General features: G+C 34.6%; 1 long non-coding RNA gene across 1 annotated transcript; it reads left to right on the top strand.

The window, feature by feature from the left end:
* The first annotated feature begins 9,312 nt into the window (after positions 1-9,312).
* On the top strand, positions 9,313-11,493 carry LOC127086662 (uncharacterized). Its single transcript, XR_007789542.1, has 2 exons — positions 9,313-9,498; positions 11,066-11,493. It is a non-coding gene; the product is annotated as an uncharacterized LOC127086662 (long non-coding RNA).
* The last annotated feature ends 6,780 nt before the right edge of the window (positions 11,494-18,273 follow it).

The raw sequence follows: 18,273 nt of genomic DNA, 5'->3' as shown, positions 1-18,273 counted from the left end.
ACCAACCTTGCTTTATGTTTGCCAATTGAACCATCTGGCTTTAACTTCTGCTTGAAAACCCATCTGACGCTGATGGCTTTCTTGTCTTTTGGAAGTTCAGTCAGCTTCCAAGTCTTGTTCCTCTCTATAGCATCAAGTTCTTCTTTCATGGCCTTCAGCCAGAGCTTCTGCTTAAGAGCCTCTTCTGTACTTATGAGTTTAGAGTCTACTAACATGGCACACTGAATAACTTCTCCTTCAGAGTCTACTTCAGTGTCTTGCAGCATGTCAAATTCTGCATATCTTCTGGGGATGTTTCTGACTCTTTGTGGTCTCTGAACTTGTTCAGAGTCTTCAACTTCAGAGTTTCTACCTTCAGATGGTTGACTTCCTCCAGAGCTTTGACCATCTTCAGGGTCTGGCATATTTCCAAAGTCTGAATTGCCACCAGAATCTGGATTACCATCAGAGTCAGGATCATCAGAGTCTGAAACATCAGAGTCTGCAACATCAGAGTCTGGAACATCAGAGTCTGGAACATCAGATTCTGGATCACTATCAGAGTCAGAATCAACGTCAGAATTTACTCCAACCTCAGAAATTCTGAACTCTGACCTTTCTTCAGAAGTTCTAACATCAGAATCAGATTGAGACTTATCCCAATTCCAAACTTCTGATTCCTTCACAATCACATCTCTGCTGAATTCAATTTTATTGGTTTCTGGACAATAGAGCTTGTATGCACCTGTACTGTGGTACCCTATCAGAATCATCACTTTGCTTCTATCATCCAGCTTCTGTCTTCTGGCTTCTGGAACATGTTTATAGCAAACAGAACCAAACACCTTCAGATGACTAACACTTTGCTTATCTCCAGTCCACTTCTGTATTGGAACTATTTCCTTCAACTTCTTCGTAGGACATCGGTTGAGTACATACGTTGCAGTGGCAACAGCTTCTCCCCAGAGCTTCTGAGGAAGTTTCTTCTCCTTTAGCATGCTTCTCACCATATCAAGCAAAGTGCGGTTTCTTCTTTCAGCAAGACCATTGTGTTGAGGGGTATAAGGAGCAGTAACCTCATGCTCAATTCCATTCTCCTCACAGAATTTCTGGAATTCTTTGGAGTTATACTCACCTCCACCGTCAGTTCTAAGAATCTTCAACTTCTGACCACTCTGATTCTCAGCCTTCATTCTGAACTTCTTGAATTCATCAAACACCTCGTGTTTAAACTTAATAAGGGATACCCATGTCATTCTTGTGAATTCATCAACAAATAACACAAAGTATTTATTCCCTCCAATCGATGCTACTGGAAATGGACCACACACATCAGAATGTACAACTCCCAAGGCATGTTTTGCTCTTGGAGCAGTTTCTGACGCAAATGGCAATCGTGGTTGTTTTCCTTCCATGCAAACTTTGCATGACTTTTCAGGCTTCTTAATTGCAGGAATTCCATGTACCAACTTCTTTGAATTCAGATGTTTTAAGCTTCTGAAATTCAAATGACCAAATCTTCTGTGCCACAGCTCACTCTCCTTCTCAGCACTTGTTGCACTAAGACATTCTGAGTCTACAGTTCTGACATTCACCTTGAATGTTCTATTCCTTCCCTGTTCTGACTCCATAATCAACTTCTGATTGCAGTCATACAACTTCAGAAGATTGTCTTTCATGGTAACTGAAAAACCTTTCTCAATTAATTGTCCCACACTCATCAGATTGCTTCTGATGCCAGGTACATACCACACGTTCTGAATCAATGCTGTTTTCCCATTGTTCAGAATCACTCTGACATTTCCCATACCTTCTGCATTAAGATATTTGTCATCAGCACATCTGATCTTTGTCCTCTTTTCAGAGTCAAAGTCAACCAGCCATTTCTTGTTTCCAGTAAGATGATTTGAACAGCCAGTGTCCATATACCACCAGTCTATCAGATCCATATCATCAGATTCAGAGGCCATCAATAGCACAGATTCGTCATCAGAACTTCTGGCTATATCGTCATCAGAACTTCTGGCTATATTTGCTTCTTCTGATTTTCTCTCCTTGTTTGACCAACAGTCTCTAGCAAAGTGACCAAACTTCTTACAGCAGTAACATTGGATTTTCTTCTTGTCATACTTCTCTTTTCCCTTCTGAGCATTCTTTTGTCTATCAAGGGTTGAGCTTTCTGACTTCTGACTACCATCAGATCTTCTCCTGGCTTCTGACTGCTTCTGATACCTCCTATCAGAAGTTGCTTTCAGAGCCTGCTGCTCTACTTCCCTTTCAGAAGTTCTCTCAGTTAAACGCAACTCTTGTGCTTCTAGACTGCTCTGCAGCTCTTCAATTCTCATGGTGCTCAGATCTTTGGAATGTTCTATTGCTACCACAATGTAATCAAATTGACAGGTAAGGGATCTCAATACCTTCTCCATGATTGTTTCTTCAGAAAGAGTTTCTCCACACGCTTTCATCTCATTAGTGATCAGAATCACTCTGGAGATGTATTCAGAAACTTTCTCATTATTCTTCATGTTGAGATTCTCATATTGCTTTCTCAAGGACTGAAGCTTCACCTTCTTCACTGATGCGTCACCACCATAACATCTAACCAGTGTGTCCCACGCAGCCTTTGCTGTCGTTGAATCTGCAATCTTCTCAAACACATTTACATCAACACATTGATGAATGAAGAACAATGCTTTCTGATCCTTCTTCCTTACTTCCTTCTGCGCGTTTTTCTGTTCATCCGTCGCATCTGCTGCTACCGGAACATAACCATCAGTGACAAGATCTAGAACATCTTGAGCACCGAACAGTACACGCATTTGGATCATCCAACGATTCCAGTTTTTACCGTCAAATACTGGAAGTTTGGTGTTCATGTTGCCGTTTCCGTTCATCTTTCTACCTTGCACAGTACACTCAGATTTCTCACACAGTGTTTCCCAACCCACAGAATTAAAATTCTGATCAGATTTTGTTCAAGATTCAACACGAATCTAAGAATCAAAACCAAACACACAAGACCTCACGTTCACTCGTGTTTCCCGTGTTTCCCAATGAATCCGAACCGGAGCTCTAGATACCAATTGTTGGTGCAAAGGTAGAATAAAAGATGAATATTCTATTAAGAATGATGGCTACAAAACATGATTAAAAGTTACAATGATTGACACCCTATTTATAAGCCTCTAACAAACTTAAATATGAATCAAATCTAATATTTAAATCTAATATCTAACAAACTTAAATATGAATCAAATCTAATATTTAAATCTAATATCTAACAAACTTAAATATGAATTAAATCTAATAAAATCTAATAATACATACCTTTTTTCTGGTTTTTACGGTTCGAACTTTGACCGGAATCAGGATTTTCATTCTTTTCATCACCACTTTCATCTTCCTGTTTGTCAAAAGAACAAAGCTCCATCTCATTCTGATTATCATCCTCAGTGTTGAAACTATAGTTCACGGAATCATTGACTTTAGAACGTTTTGTTGCGATGTTCACGTCAAACGACATCACACATCTTTCACCATTCTTATCCATGACGATCTTTCTCATAACCACTCACTTAACTATTTTCTATATAGTCATTACAAGGGTTAAGGAAATACATACCTTTTTTCTGGTTTTTACGGTTCGAACTTTGACCGGAATCAGGATTTTCATTCTTTTCATCACCACTTTCATCTTCCTGTTTGTCAAAAGAACAAAGCTCCATCTCATTCTGATTATCATCCTCAGTGTTGAAACTATAGTTCACGAAATCATTGACTTTAGAACGTTTTGTTGCGATGTTCACGTCAAACGACATCACACATCTTTCACCATTCTCATCCATGACGATCTTTCTCATAACCACTTTCTGGATAAAACCTTCTTTCTATCTTCTTGATTCGAGTAAAACCTTTTTTTTTTTTTCTGTGAAGAAACTAGAACCTTCTTTCTTGGATAAGGGTTTTGCTTTTTCAAATATTTTACTAGTTGCGTTTTTGACTTGATTTAAGGTCAATAGATTTTAATAAATTTGATTTAGCAATACTTTTTTTTCTTCCTAATATTACATTTTTACTGTTTTACTTTATCATATATATATATATATATATATATATATATATATATATATATATATATATATATAAATAAATATAAATTAAAGTACCACCTTTTCAAAACAAAAAAATTTACCTTTTAGTGGGCATGGGGAAGCAAAGAGTTGCCCTACTTAAAATTATAGAACAACCGTACAATGAATGTCTGGCCCTTCTTATTTATTTTTGTTAATTTATTTATTAATTTTGTTTTAATATTAATAATAAATACATATTAAATAATAAATTCAAAATAAATAATATAATTGAAATATAGTTATTTATTAAATTATAATAAAATAATAATAAATTTATTTATTTATTATTTAATTAATTTTGTATTATTTAAGTATTAGATCAGAATTGTAATTGGCAAATACTTTATAATTTATTATTATTTAAATACAGTTCTGGAGCTATAATTGACGGCTGTTTTATATTTTTATTATTTAAATACAGAATTGGAACTGCAATTGCCGATTATTTTATATTTTTTATTATTTAAATACAGGTCTGAAACTATAGTTGATAGTTATTTTTCATTTTTTATTATTTAAGTATAGAATTAAAACTGCAGTTGATGGATGCTTTATATTTTTTATTATTTAAGTACATGTCTGATACTACAGTTGGTTGTGGTTCTTGTTTGATTTATCTATAATGGGTCCGCCAATTATTTTGTCAGATCCATGTGGCGGATCCGATATAAATAAAGATATGATGCGATCTATTTTTTCACGCCGCTTCTTAGTTTCTTCTAAATTTTTATTGTTCATCTGTTCTAACATGAATCATAAAAGACATGTTATTTACTCGAGAGTCAAGCCTCCGATGAAGATGTATTTTTGGAACATTCAAATTTTGAGCAACTAGAGAGGAACTTGATTTGTTAGTTAGGCTGGGAGATTAATGATAATGGTGAAAAAATTAGAAATATTGAGATACTTGTTTTTTATATCTCTATTGCGTAAGACAACAATGATATCCACCATATGTGGGTGTGAGTTAAAGATGACAATAATGTTAGGGATATGATGTCTGTAGTAGATGATATTATTTTGATTGTTGTAATCTCTTAGAAATATTATGATGTTAAGTGTTTTTATATGTCGTATGTGTTGTTGTTTTTTAGACATGTTTTTTGTTTTTTGTTAACTGGAATCTTCTTATCTATATTAAATACGAAAGATGATTGTATTCAAAAATCGACATTTAACGAAGAAATAAATACTTAATTTGTGTGGTCCTAGGTGCATGGAGGAGTACCACACAAGCTCATCGTCAGACCAATGAAAATTTAGAAATTAAAAAGACCATTATAGAGAAGAGCGTCATCAGTGCCAAAACTATCGCAATATTATCTTACAAGGCTATATCATGCCAACAAAATATAAAGAGAGTAAATAATAATTGGCTTTATATATATATATATATATATATATATATATATATATATATTAACCAACCTCAATCTTCGGACTTCCAACACATCAGACCATCAACAAGCACTTACATCCAACTCAATCACCTCACACTACAAACACCCCACAACATATCTTTAACACCTAACAACTTATCTTTAACACCCAACACCCTTTAAATCCAAACACAATCATTATACCCCAAGTCAACGGTACCAACAACAATACCCACGATATAACCCACCCCTTACAACACCCAACAACAAAATCCACAATTTACCCACACAACATCATACACCCAACAACGAACTATCAACAATATTAATTAGTTTAATTCCTATTCTTTAGGTAAAAGTTTAGAACTGGATTAGAGGAGAATTAGTAGGAGATTTGTTAGCTTGATTCTCTCCTAAATTAGGTCTAACAGCTTGTATATTTATACTGACAGAAACTAATAACAAATTATCAATTCCACAAACAAGTATCATATCTCTATATGGTATCAGCCGGAAACGATCCAACGTCCTCCCTCTAATTCAGGACGTCGTTCCTCACCCTAGTTCCCACCCTTGCCTCCCATGGCCAGTGAAAACAGCTCCTTCTTCTCCAACCCCTATGAGCCATCCAAACCCTTTGCTAGTATCACTCTTATCAGTGTCACCAAGCTTCTCCCTACCAATTATCTTAATTGGAAACTCCAAGTTGAAGCTCTCCTTGATGGCTATGATCTCCTCAAATATCCGGATGGATCTTTTCCCGCGTCGACAAAATCGATCACCACCACAGACACGCCTCCAGTGACAACCCCAAATCCTGCCTATCAGACATGGCGCCGACAGGACCGCCTCATCTATGGTGCTCTTCTCACTACGCTCTCCAACGAGGTGGCCTCCTTAGTATCTCAGACAGAGACCTCACATGATCTCTGGACCCTCCTCAAGAACACCTATGCAAAAGCATCCCGCAGTCATCTGAAGCAACTAAAGGAGCGTCTCCGCACGGCTTCCAAAGGTACTCAATCCATCACCACCTATATGCATTCGCTAAAGCAAACAGCCGATCTACTTGCATCCCTTGGATCTCCTATCTCTGTTGAAGACATGACTGATCATGTGTTGCGCGGCCTCGACGACGGCTATAGAGCAGTCATTGATGGTGTGAATGCAAGGGACACCCCAATTACCTTTGATGACCTCCTTGAGAAGCTACTTATCCAGGAACTCTCCATTACTGCTGCTCAGAGACAGACTCATGCTCCAATTACAGCCTTGAATGCTCAGGCTCGGCCTAACTCCAACAACAAGTCTCGATATGGGCAATTCTCTGCACAATCAAATCAACACAATGGCAATCGCAAACCGTTCCTAGGTCGATGTCAGTGGTGTAATGTCAAAGGACATGTTCTATCTCAGTGCCACACCTTCAAGCAGCAACATCCCGGCGTCCCACCGCCCCTTCGGGATCCTATGGGTCATCCTGGACAGAAGCAGGTCCATACTGCAGCTGCTGGTCATTCTCAGAATTATTTGGTTGATAGTGGAGCCACGCATCACGTTACCAACGATCTTGAAAATTTGGCCCTTCATCATCCGTACACTGGTCCTGACTCGCTGTTTATGGGTAACGGTTCAGGTTTAAACATCTCTCATTCTGGAACACTTTTACTTAATGATTTATCCCTGTTTAATGTTTTGTGCGTTCCTTCCATGAAACAAAAAATCATCTCTGTTTCTAAACTTACCTCGCAAACTAACTCTGCTGTTGTCTTCATGCCAAACTCTTTTCATGTGAAGAATCTGCAGACGGGTCAAATAACCCATAGAGGCTCGTGTGTGGATGGACTTTATCTCTGGCCCGCCACTCCCCCATCTGTCCACACCGTCCGCACGGAATCCGCTACATCATGGCATCATAGGCTTGGGCATCCTTCATCTTCTATCTTCAAATTCATTCAACAACATTTTTCTTTGGGCTCTACTAAATTCCAGCAATCAGATTGCAACTCATGCCAAATTAGCAAAAGTCACAAGCTTCCCTTTCATGAATCTACTCTTAAATCTTTTTATCCATTAGAAATAATTTTTTCGGATGTATGGACTTCTCCTGTCTTATCAATTGATGGTCTTAGATACTATTGCATGTTTGTTGATCATTTTACTCGCTATATTTGGCTCTATCCAATGAAACGCAAATCTGACGTGCAAACTATATTTCCCAAATTTAAATTACTCATTGAAAATTTCTATCACCACAAAATAAAAATCTTATACACCGATAATGGTGGCGAATATCTTGGTCTTCGTCCTTTTTTAAGCAATCACGGTATAAGTCATCACACCACCCCACCTCATACACCTGAACACAATGGAATTTCAGAACGCCGGAATCGTCACATCGCTGAAACCGGTCTCTCTCTTCTCCATCACTCGGGCTTGCCCCTCACTTATTGGCCTCACGCCATGACCACCGCAGCCTACCTCATAAATCGACTCCCAACTCCAATTCTTGGGTATCAATCACCCTATTCCAAATTGCTCAACATTAGTCCGGATTATCATAAGTTAAAATGTTTTGGATGTTTGTGTTTTCCATGGATTAAACCATATGCTAACCATAAACTTGCACCCAAGTCTGCTATGTGTGTTTTTGTAGGTTACTCGGCTGATCAACATGCCTATCTATGTCTTGATCAACACACTATAACCAATACTCATTCACACAACATACCCCCTCAAGAACACACAACTTCCATACACATCAACCACAAATCCTTTTTTCCAGTTACATCCACAACTCAATACCAACTATTACCCAACCAAACTGGAGGGAATCAGATTAAATTATGACAATGTGGTGATGGACTTAACTGATGACATGGTCATTCATTTCATGGATCAATGACATGACATGGAGACTTCTATTCGATCATCAAATATAATGAGAACCAAATACATCTTAGTGGGTTTACGCGACTCGATGTGAAACTGAATGTTGCTTCCCACGATTGGGTCAAAATAAACACTAGATATTTGTTTAATGTGATTTTATTATCATTAAAATAAATAAAAAATATTGCTTATTTATTAATTAAATATAATATTAATTATTTAACTACAATAAAAATATTTTTTATTATCTAAAAAATTTATAGTCAATTATAATTAAATAAAAATAATAAATATTAAATTTATTATAATCACTTAGATTAAAAGAATAACAAAATACAGGGCCTTCCAATAAGTTTTTCAACAGAACCGCAAACTATTGGGCACTTCCTCTAAATTTTTCAAAGGATCCTCCAAAACAATCAACAATCGCCTTATATTAAAAGAAAATTGTCTGAAAATTGATAATTTAGCATATATAATAGTTTATTAATTTACATGGAAATGTGTGGTAAGACAGTAAAAGCTTCGATGAATATCCAACAAATTTGTGACAAACAAAAAAGGAAACTCTTTTTAGTAGACGATCTTGTCAAATTATATGTCAACAATAAGCGATATCTTGTTATGGGCATAAACAATTGTCTTCTCTTTTTTCCAATATTATTAGCAAACTGTATGAATGTAATATCTGTTTCTTTTGTTTTTCCCTTATCATGTAAACAAAGAAAAATTGTGACAAACTATATATTTTATTGTTTCTCTCTCGTTAATCTGACGACAGGAATGGGCCATTCTATTAATATATAATAAAGTAATGACGTACTGCCAACCAACCATTTTTAATTTACTGAAAGTTAGTATCGACATTTAAGTGCAATAAATTCTCTTCTCCGTATTTCACTCTTCAAATCCTCTATTATTACTTTTTTTTTGTTGATATACATGAAAAATTAAATCCTACATTTTTCTATGTACGTATCATTTGAATACCAAAAAGATGCTATATAGTATTGGTGTTTATATGCTGCTCTTATCTTATACGTAACAATTCCTAAACTTTTCATTTATTTGATATTTTTGGTGCTGTCTTCTTCACCTGTGCTTCTTTTCATAAGGTACTCTCATTCTTTCTTTCTTTTTTAAGGAAAGGTATTCTTACTTTATACATTCTACTGCTTTCTATATAACTCAGATTTTAATATTCTTGTTCAGTCATAATGCTCAAATTAATATTTTAATCATATATAATTTACATGATATGCTTTTTCAAAGTAAAGATTACTCTGTTCACTTTAAAAAGAATTTTGTCCGTGTTAATTAAACTGATATTTATAAGTTCACCGTTTAGAAAAATACATAAAACGGTTTTTGTTTTACTTTAAATGAGATTATAATTTTTTATAATAAAAAGTTTAGACAAATTAAGTTTTAACATTTGCTGAAAATATATACTTCAAAAGTAGTTAAATTAAGTTGGATTTAATCATAGCAGTTGAATATTGAAACAAGTTTGACCTTTATTTTAAAAATCTATAAAATAATATAAACGAATGGTTATGAATCGATAGTGTAAAATTTTTTATACTTAAAGTATAAAGTAATTAATCTCATAAAAGTTTAACTCTTTATCGTATATTTTAAAAATGATAATTTTATTTTAAAACATGAAAAAATCAGAATTTTTAGATCTAAAATAAATGATTGAAATTATATATCATTTTTATTCTCAATCAATTTGTTCTCTCATTCATTATTAAGATAAATGATTTAAATTAAAATATTAAAAAATTTATTATCAAAATTCTCTATCGTCCATTTTCTTAGATTTTGTGGTTCAGATTTATTCATCTATTTTCACATAAAAATTCCGTTTATATATATATATATATATATATATATATATATATATATATATATATATATATATATATATATATATATATATATATATATATATATATATATATATATATATATATATATATATATATATATTAAAAATTTGTCTCACATTTGAACACAAAAGTTCACAGTTATAAAACATGTACTACAATTTACTGTGGTTCAATTTTTGTTTGGCATCAAATATGTCGGTAAGATGCGGTATGATAAAACGAGGTTGGTTACATGTCTAACGATTTGACCATTCTTAAAATGAATAGTAGAGTTTAGGTATTCATAACTAAATATGGAAGAGGCTGAAAGAAGTGTTTGTATTTAATGCGCATACGTTTTATAATAAAAATAACTGTAATAAAAATGTTCATATATACAAAATTTCATTTATTAAACATTTTATTTTTAAGTGTAAATTGAATGAGTTTTTTTTAACTCGGATCCTTAATTTTCTTATTTTTTTAATGGGTTTAATTAAGAGATTCAAAACTCTATGTCATTGAGATTTTTATTTTAGAATCAAAACAGATTGAAATATTTAGATTTCTCTTCTCTGAATTGATTTTTCTATTAAAAATTTAGGAAATATATAATTTAAATTTTTTTATTTTATTTGAAAATTGAAAAAATAATAAATATTTGTTTGAAAAAATATAAATCTTTTTTAAAAAATAAATGTTTTTGTGTAAAGAAAATATGTGTGAAAAATTGATTCTGTATACCCAACTTTAATTTTTCTTTTGTTTTAATTAGATTCAAATTTTTAACATATACTTTGCTTGAAAGTGAAGGGTTTTATTAACATCTATAAATACACAATGAGCAAGCGAAAGAGTCGAGGTTCGGAATGGAGTCCTCCATCACCAGAAAGTGGCAAATCATCGTCACCCAATTTACCGGAGTTATTGTCGTCGTCTTCATCTTCGTCTTCAAAATCATATTCATCGAAGATGATTGTTCCTGAGGTAACTTCAATGGCGACTAAAGAAGAAGATAATGAGGAGGAGTATGCAAAGGCAGTTACAAAAGAGATGGTTCTTGTTGGTTGTCCTAAATGCTACATGTATGTTATGTCCTCAGAGGATGAACCACAGTGCCCCAAGTGTAAGACTACTGTATTTCTTGATCTTTTCGGAGATGAAGATTGATAGCAATAATTGAGATGAATCAGACTGTTTTATGTTTTTATTGAAAATACATGTATGGTTACTCTATTTTTATTATTTAAATATTGACTTAAATAATCCAAAATATTGAAATTTATAAGAGATCTCTAGATGGTAGTGTAATCTAGTGGTGCGTTTAAAGTGGAGAAGGTGGCATCAATTTTAAAGATGATCGAATATAAAGAAAAAGAAGAAATATATTTTTAAAAGTAATACGAGTATGCTAATAAGAAAAAAAATAAAAATTCATATGAAAAATTCTAGTGTTTTAGTGAGAATATTTAAAAAATAATAATAGTTTAGGTTATGAGTAGGTAAAATAATATATGTACCTAAGAGTGCTAGTTTACCACTATAAAAAATTTAAACTATTTTCTAATTCTAAAAAAAGCATTTTCAAATCTATCTAAAATGCACACACTTCCGCACTTCACAAAAAGTAAGACTTTTTGACACATTTTTTCTATGTTGAAAAAAATAAAACAAAAAAGCATAGAGGAAAAAAGTAACATAATCACAACAAAAGAATATTATGTGAAAATTTTAAAATTGGAGGAAAAAATTACGATTGTTGTCAATAAACAATCAGAGAATAATACTATGTGAAAATTATTATAACATATAATATACCTTTAACTAACCAAGACCCTCACACCCTGCAAAAACAATTATTTAATCACATCTCACAATACTTTAATATAAGAGTATAAGAGAAAAAAGAAAGTCAAATACAAGTTTAAAGGGTTTTTGAGTTATGCATCTTGGAATGAAGAACTGAATTCTATATATAGTCTTGAACTCTCTCTTCCTTCACAAAACTAAGCGATGTGAAACTTCAAAGAACTTATATCATATATATAACCTCTGACTCTCTCTTCATTCACAAAATTAAGTGATGTGAGACTTCTTCAACATATATATATATTTTCAACCAATCCAAACAATCTTCACCTTGATTGAAAATAATACATAAGTTTTTGTTGTCTTCATTGACAATCATACTCCACCATAAAGAGTGTCAACATATATATTTTCAACCAATCTCAACAATCTTCATCTTGAAATAATATATTAGCTTTCACTATCTTCATTGATAATCATACTCCACCATAAAAAGTATAGTCACTTGAAGCTACATCAGTCCAAGAATTTTCACATTGTATTCACCGACAATCATAGTTTTAAAAACTATCATACTCTCTCATGAAGAATATAATTTATTTGAAGATAAACCAATTCAAGAATTTCACATTGTCATCACCGAAAATCATATACTTTATCATAAAGAATAAATTTCACTTGAAGTTAAACCACTCCAAGAACTCACTACGCCAAAAACTGGAATAGACAGCGCACCTTAGAGGGCGCTTTCTTAAAGAAGCGCACTCTAAAGTGAAGAGAAAAATAAGGAGGAATAGACAGCGCACTTTAGAGGGCGCTTTTGAAACAAAGCGCCCTCTAAAGTGAAGCAAAAAAATAATGAGGAAATGGAGGGACACCAATAGAGGGCGCGTTTATGAAAGCGCCCTCTAAGGATACCCTTAGAGGGCGCTTCTAAGAAAGCGCTCTCTAAGTCCATGTACAACAGCGCACTTTAGAGAGCGCTTTTGTAACAAAGCGCCCTCTAAAGTGAAGCAAAAAAATAATGAGGAAATGGAGGGACAACAATAGAGGGCGCGTTTATGAAAGCGCCCTCTAAGGATACCCTTAAAGGGCGCTTCTAAGAAAGCGCTCTCTAAGTCCATGTACAACAGCGCACTTTAGAGGGCGCTTTATTACAAAAGCGCCCTCTAAAATGAAGCGAAAAAATAATGAGCAATAGACAGCGCACCTTAGAGGGCGCTTTTTTTCCACAAGCGCCCTCTAAGGTCCCCTTTAGTAAACATTAAAATTATAACATACTGCGCGTTTTGTTATTTCACTCTCTGTTGTTTTCGTTCTTTTTCACGTTAGGGTTCTAAGGCGTTCTCCTTCCACCTCTGTTAGATCTACGGCGTTTCCTCCTTCTGGCACCAAAGGTACGTTTGTTTCGTTTTAGCTTTGCCCTATTTCTTGCTTTGTTTTAGCTTTGCCCCATTTCAGTTTTATGTTATTGTTGTCTATGCTACGTTTGTTTCAACCTGTAAAGTTTCAATATTCATAGTCATTTTAAATTTGATAGCGCATGCGTTAAATTTCAAGCCCTACGTTTGTTTGGGTTTATTAGGCAATTGACGGTTGGTTTTTAGTGACCATGATAGCGCATGCAATGGGACTACATTACCCAGTAGTTAGGGTTATACGACCTATGAATATCTGATTTTGTGTCAACACCAGTATCATTAGAAACCTAGGTCCGAATGTGTTTGAACTCTTCTGAAATTGTTTTTTGTTTATTCTAATTAGTAATGGATAATACATGGATGTCTTCCAATCGATTGTCGAGAGAGTACGAGAATGGGGTATTAGAATTCGTTAAGTTTGCCGTTGCGCACGCCGAAGACCCCAGTAGAATGATATGTCCTTGCTTGGGTTGTTGTTATGGGAAACGGGTTGACGCAGTTCAGTTGACATCGCATCTAATGAGGCATGGAATTGATCGAAGTTATACATGTTGGAATTTGCATGGTGAGAAAAGTAACGAGAATGTTGAACCGGGGGATAGTACGACCTATGCCTCAAACTATAGTGGCGCAGATACATACGATTGTGATCGAGTTGAAGAGATTGTAGAAGCACTTGAAGGAGATCTTAAGGATTGTCCCGAAATGTTTGAGAGGTTGGTAAGTGATGCAGAGAAACCTTTGTATGATGGTTGCACTAAATTCACAAGATTGTCTGCGGTATTAAAGTTGTACAACTTAAAGGCGGGCAATGGGTGGTCGGATAAAAGTTTCACAGAGTTATTAGCCCTTTTGAAAGATATGCTTCCTGAGGATAATGTTCTTCCCAATCGAACATATGAGACCAAAAAGATGTTGTGCTCTATTGGCATGAGCTATGATAAGATACATGCATGTCCAAACGATTGCGTTTTGTTTCGAAATGAGTATGCATCGTTAAATGAGTGTCCTAAATGCGGTGTCTCGCGATATAAGAACAAGTTGTCTCCAGCAAAGGTCTTGTGGTATTTTCCTGTTATTCCGAGATTTAGACGCATGTTTCGTAGTGAAACCGATTCAAGACACTTGACCTGGCATGCAGATGAAAGAATTATAGATGGAAAGTATCGACATCCGGCAGATTCACCACAGTGGTTGAAAATTGATAATGATTATCCTGAATTTGGAGAAGAATCAAGAAACCTTCGCTTGGCATTATCTACTGATGGAATGAACCCACACGGTATCCAGAGTATCTCACACAGTACATGGCCTGTGATTATTATGATTTATAACCTACCTCCATGGCTATGTATGAAGCGTAAGTACATGATGTTGTCTATGTTGATTTCTGGACCTAAACAACCAGGGAATGACATAGACGTGTACTTGAAGCCCTTAATCGAAGATTTAAAGATTTTGTGGGAGACCGGTGTGGAGGTTTATGATGGATATAGGAAAGAAAGTTTCAACTTGAGGGCGATGTTGTTTGGCACAATTAATGATTTTCCAGCATACGGAAATCTATCAGGGTATAGCATAAAAGGTCAATGTGCGTGTCCTATTTGTGAAGATAAAACAGATTGGAAGCGCTTGGAGTTTGGTCAGATGAATGTCTTTCTCGGTCATCGGAGATTCTTAAATTCAAATCATCACTACCGTGGATGGAGAAAGGGGTTCAATGGAGAGACAGAACAAGGCAGAGCTCCACCTATATTGACGGGTGATCAAATTTTTGAAAAGGTGAAAGATTTGGATACTCAGTTTGGCAAGCCTTTTGCCCACACACTTGTCAAAAGTGGGTGGAAGAAGAGGTCAGTTTTTTTTGAATTGCCGTATTGGAAGTCCTTGTATGTGAGACATTTTCTTGATGTTATGCATATTGAAAAAAATGTATTTGAAAGTGTTATTGGCACGTTACTCAATATACAAGGAAAGTCTAAGGATGGCCTTAAGGCAAGAAAGGACTTGATAGCGATGGGAATAAGAACTGAATTAGGACCCTTGAAGAAAGGAAAACGAACATATCTACCGCCTGCTGCTTATACTCTATCTAGAAAGGAGAAAAAAACATTGTGTAAGTTTCTAAGTGAAGTTAAAGTTCCAGAAGGGTACTCTTCAGATATTAGAAGACTTGTGTCTATGAAAGACCTCAAGTTAAAGAGTTTAAAGACCCATGATTGCCATGTTATAATGGAACATTTTCTCCCAATAGGTATACGTTCTATTCTTCCAGAAAAAGTAAGAAGCTCTATAACTAAGTTGTGTTCTTTCTTCAAGTCAATTTGCAGTAAGGTGATCAATCCTGCGATCTTACCAATGTTGCAAAAAGAAATCGTTATTACTTTGTGTGAGCTTGAAATGTTTTTTCCTCCATCATTTTTTGACATAATGGTACATATAGTTGTTCATCTTGTGAAAGAGACACAATTGTGTGGACCAGCTTATATGAGATGGATGTACCCTGTTGAACGTTATATGAAAATATTAAAAGGGTACGTGAAGAACCGAAGTCGACCAGAAGGTTGTATGGTTGAAAGATACATTGTTGAAGAAGCGATTGAGTTTTGTACTGAATATTTGTCTAATGTTCAGTCAATCAGACTCCCCAAGTCTCAGCTTGTCGAAAAGAAAGAAGGAAAAAATCTAATTGGAAATAAAATCGTGGCAGTATCAAGGGTCGAGCGGGGTCAAGTGCATTTGTATGTTCTGCACAATGAGAATGAGGTTGAGCCGTATGTTGAAATTCACAAGGATGTTCTCCGAGGTTTAAATCCCAATAGAAATGAAAATTGGATAGTACGAGAGCACAATCGATGTTTTATACCTTGGTTTAAGGATCATATTTATTCAAAGTATTATTCAGATCCCGCTTCAATAACAGAAAGGTTGAGATGCTTAGCATATGGTCCAAGTTTCCATGTTTTTTCTTATAGCGCATACGCGATTAATGGATACACATTTTATACCAAAGAACAAGATGATAAAAGTACTATGCAGAAATGATCAAGGTGATATTGATGTTGAGAACACTGGAGATCAAGGTGATATTGATGTTGAGATTGAATCGTTTACCAGAAATGATCAAGATGAGAATAATATATCAAATGATTCATATATTAGAAATGATCATAATGAGGGTATTTGGATCAATCCAACCGTCCGTGTTGTTAAGAGACATGTAGAACATATTCCAACCAAGAAAAGAAAGAGAACTTAGTGAAAAAGGTACAGGTCAAATGATTTTAATTGTTTTCTTTATTACAGGTAAAATGACTTTTATGATTTTAATTATTTTTACATTTGTCATCTGATTTTAATTGTTTTCTTTTTTACAGGTAAAATGGCTATTATGAAGTCAATCATTCGTGCAAGGGGCAAGGGATGCTCGAAAGTATCAATTGATATTTGTTTAGATGGAGATGCTCTATTATCGTCAAGCCTCATTCGCGTAGATGATGATGCTGGATATTTGAAAGTATCCCTCTACGACAATGGAACATGTCCATCTAAACATATATCAATTCTATCTTCAAAAGATAAGGGTTCAATGTTGGCAAGTTACATTGGTTTCCTTGTTCGACAACATATTCCGATTACATGTGATAATTGGAGAAGTCCGGACTTGAAGGTTGGAAAAGAAAAAATATGGTCGGAGATACAGGTACTTACCATATATTGTTATATGTTTTTTGTTGCATCAACTTTGCAGCCCTGTATTGTAGGCAGAATTTAGGACTTCTCAAAGTTGATTTCTTGTTACTTTGTCGTTCATAAAATACACCACTAAATTCTCTGCGTTTAATTTTTAATTTTTTTTCATCAGGCTTGTGTCTCAATAGAGGATGGGTATCTACCTAAAGTTACTTTTGTAGTGGTCCAAAAGAGACATCACACCCGTCTCTTTCCTGTCAACCCCAAAGAGACCGATAGAAGTGGAAAAATTATGCCAGGTTTTTTCAATATATTTCTCAACGCAGCTGGTATATATTATCATTTGAATTTATCACTTTTTGCTGATTTTGTTGTTCTAAATTGTTAAAGGAACCGTGGTAGACACCGACATTTGTCACCCTAGGGAATTTGATTTTTACCTTAACAGCCATGCAGGAATTCAGGTAATATTAGCTATGTCATTTAACTTTATGCCATTGTTTACTATTTGTTGCTCAATCGCCTTTTGACAGTTCTGTGTTATTTGCATTTGGACGTGTTCTTTTTGCAGGGGACTACTTATGCTGCCATCTGTTGTTTTGGTTGAGCCTTATTTTGTATGGATGTGCGATAGAACTACTAGACAGCTTTTGGATATACAGAACATGTTTGCCACCATGGGTGGATGGACGTTTTTGTTTAGTATTGGTTAGAACTACTAGACAGCTTTTGGATACAGTGGTCACTGGGTGTTGGTTGCTATGTTTTATTCTCTTAATTGTAGTACTTTGAGAATATGTTGTTGTATATTGTTGATCAAAGAATCATATATTAATGTTGTATATATGGAGGATTAATGTTGTATATAAATGGATTCATGTTGTATATATCAATGGATTAATGGTGTATAACATTGGATTAAAGGATGAAATCAATATGAATTTTACACTTTTGCAGCATGCGAACAGGTTACCAATTAAATATATATATCCACTGTTTTTCAAACAATTTTTTTTAAAATAACTAACACTTTAGAGAGCGCTTTGTCCAGAAAGCGCCCTCTAAACACTTTACATTGACAACTTTAGAGGGC

The sequence above is a fragment of the Lathyrus oleraceus genome, chromosome 5 (assembly GCF_024323335.1).
Source record: "Lathyrus oleraceus cultivar Zhongwan6 chromosome 5, CAAS_Psat_ZW6_1.0, whole genome shotgun sequence".
Taxonomy (NCBI): Eukaryota; Viridiplantae; Streptophyta; class Magnoliopsida; order Fabales; family Fabaceae; genus Lathyrus; species Lathyrus oleraceus.
Note: the sequence above shows the minus strand (reverse complement) of the source record. Positions and strands in the feature narration are given on the sequence as shown.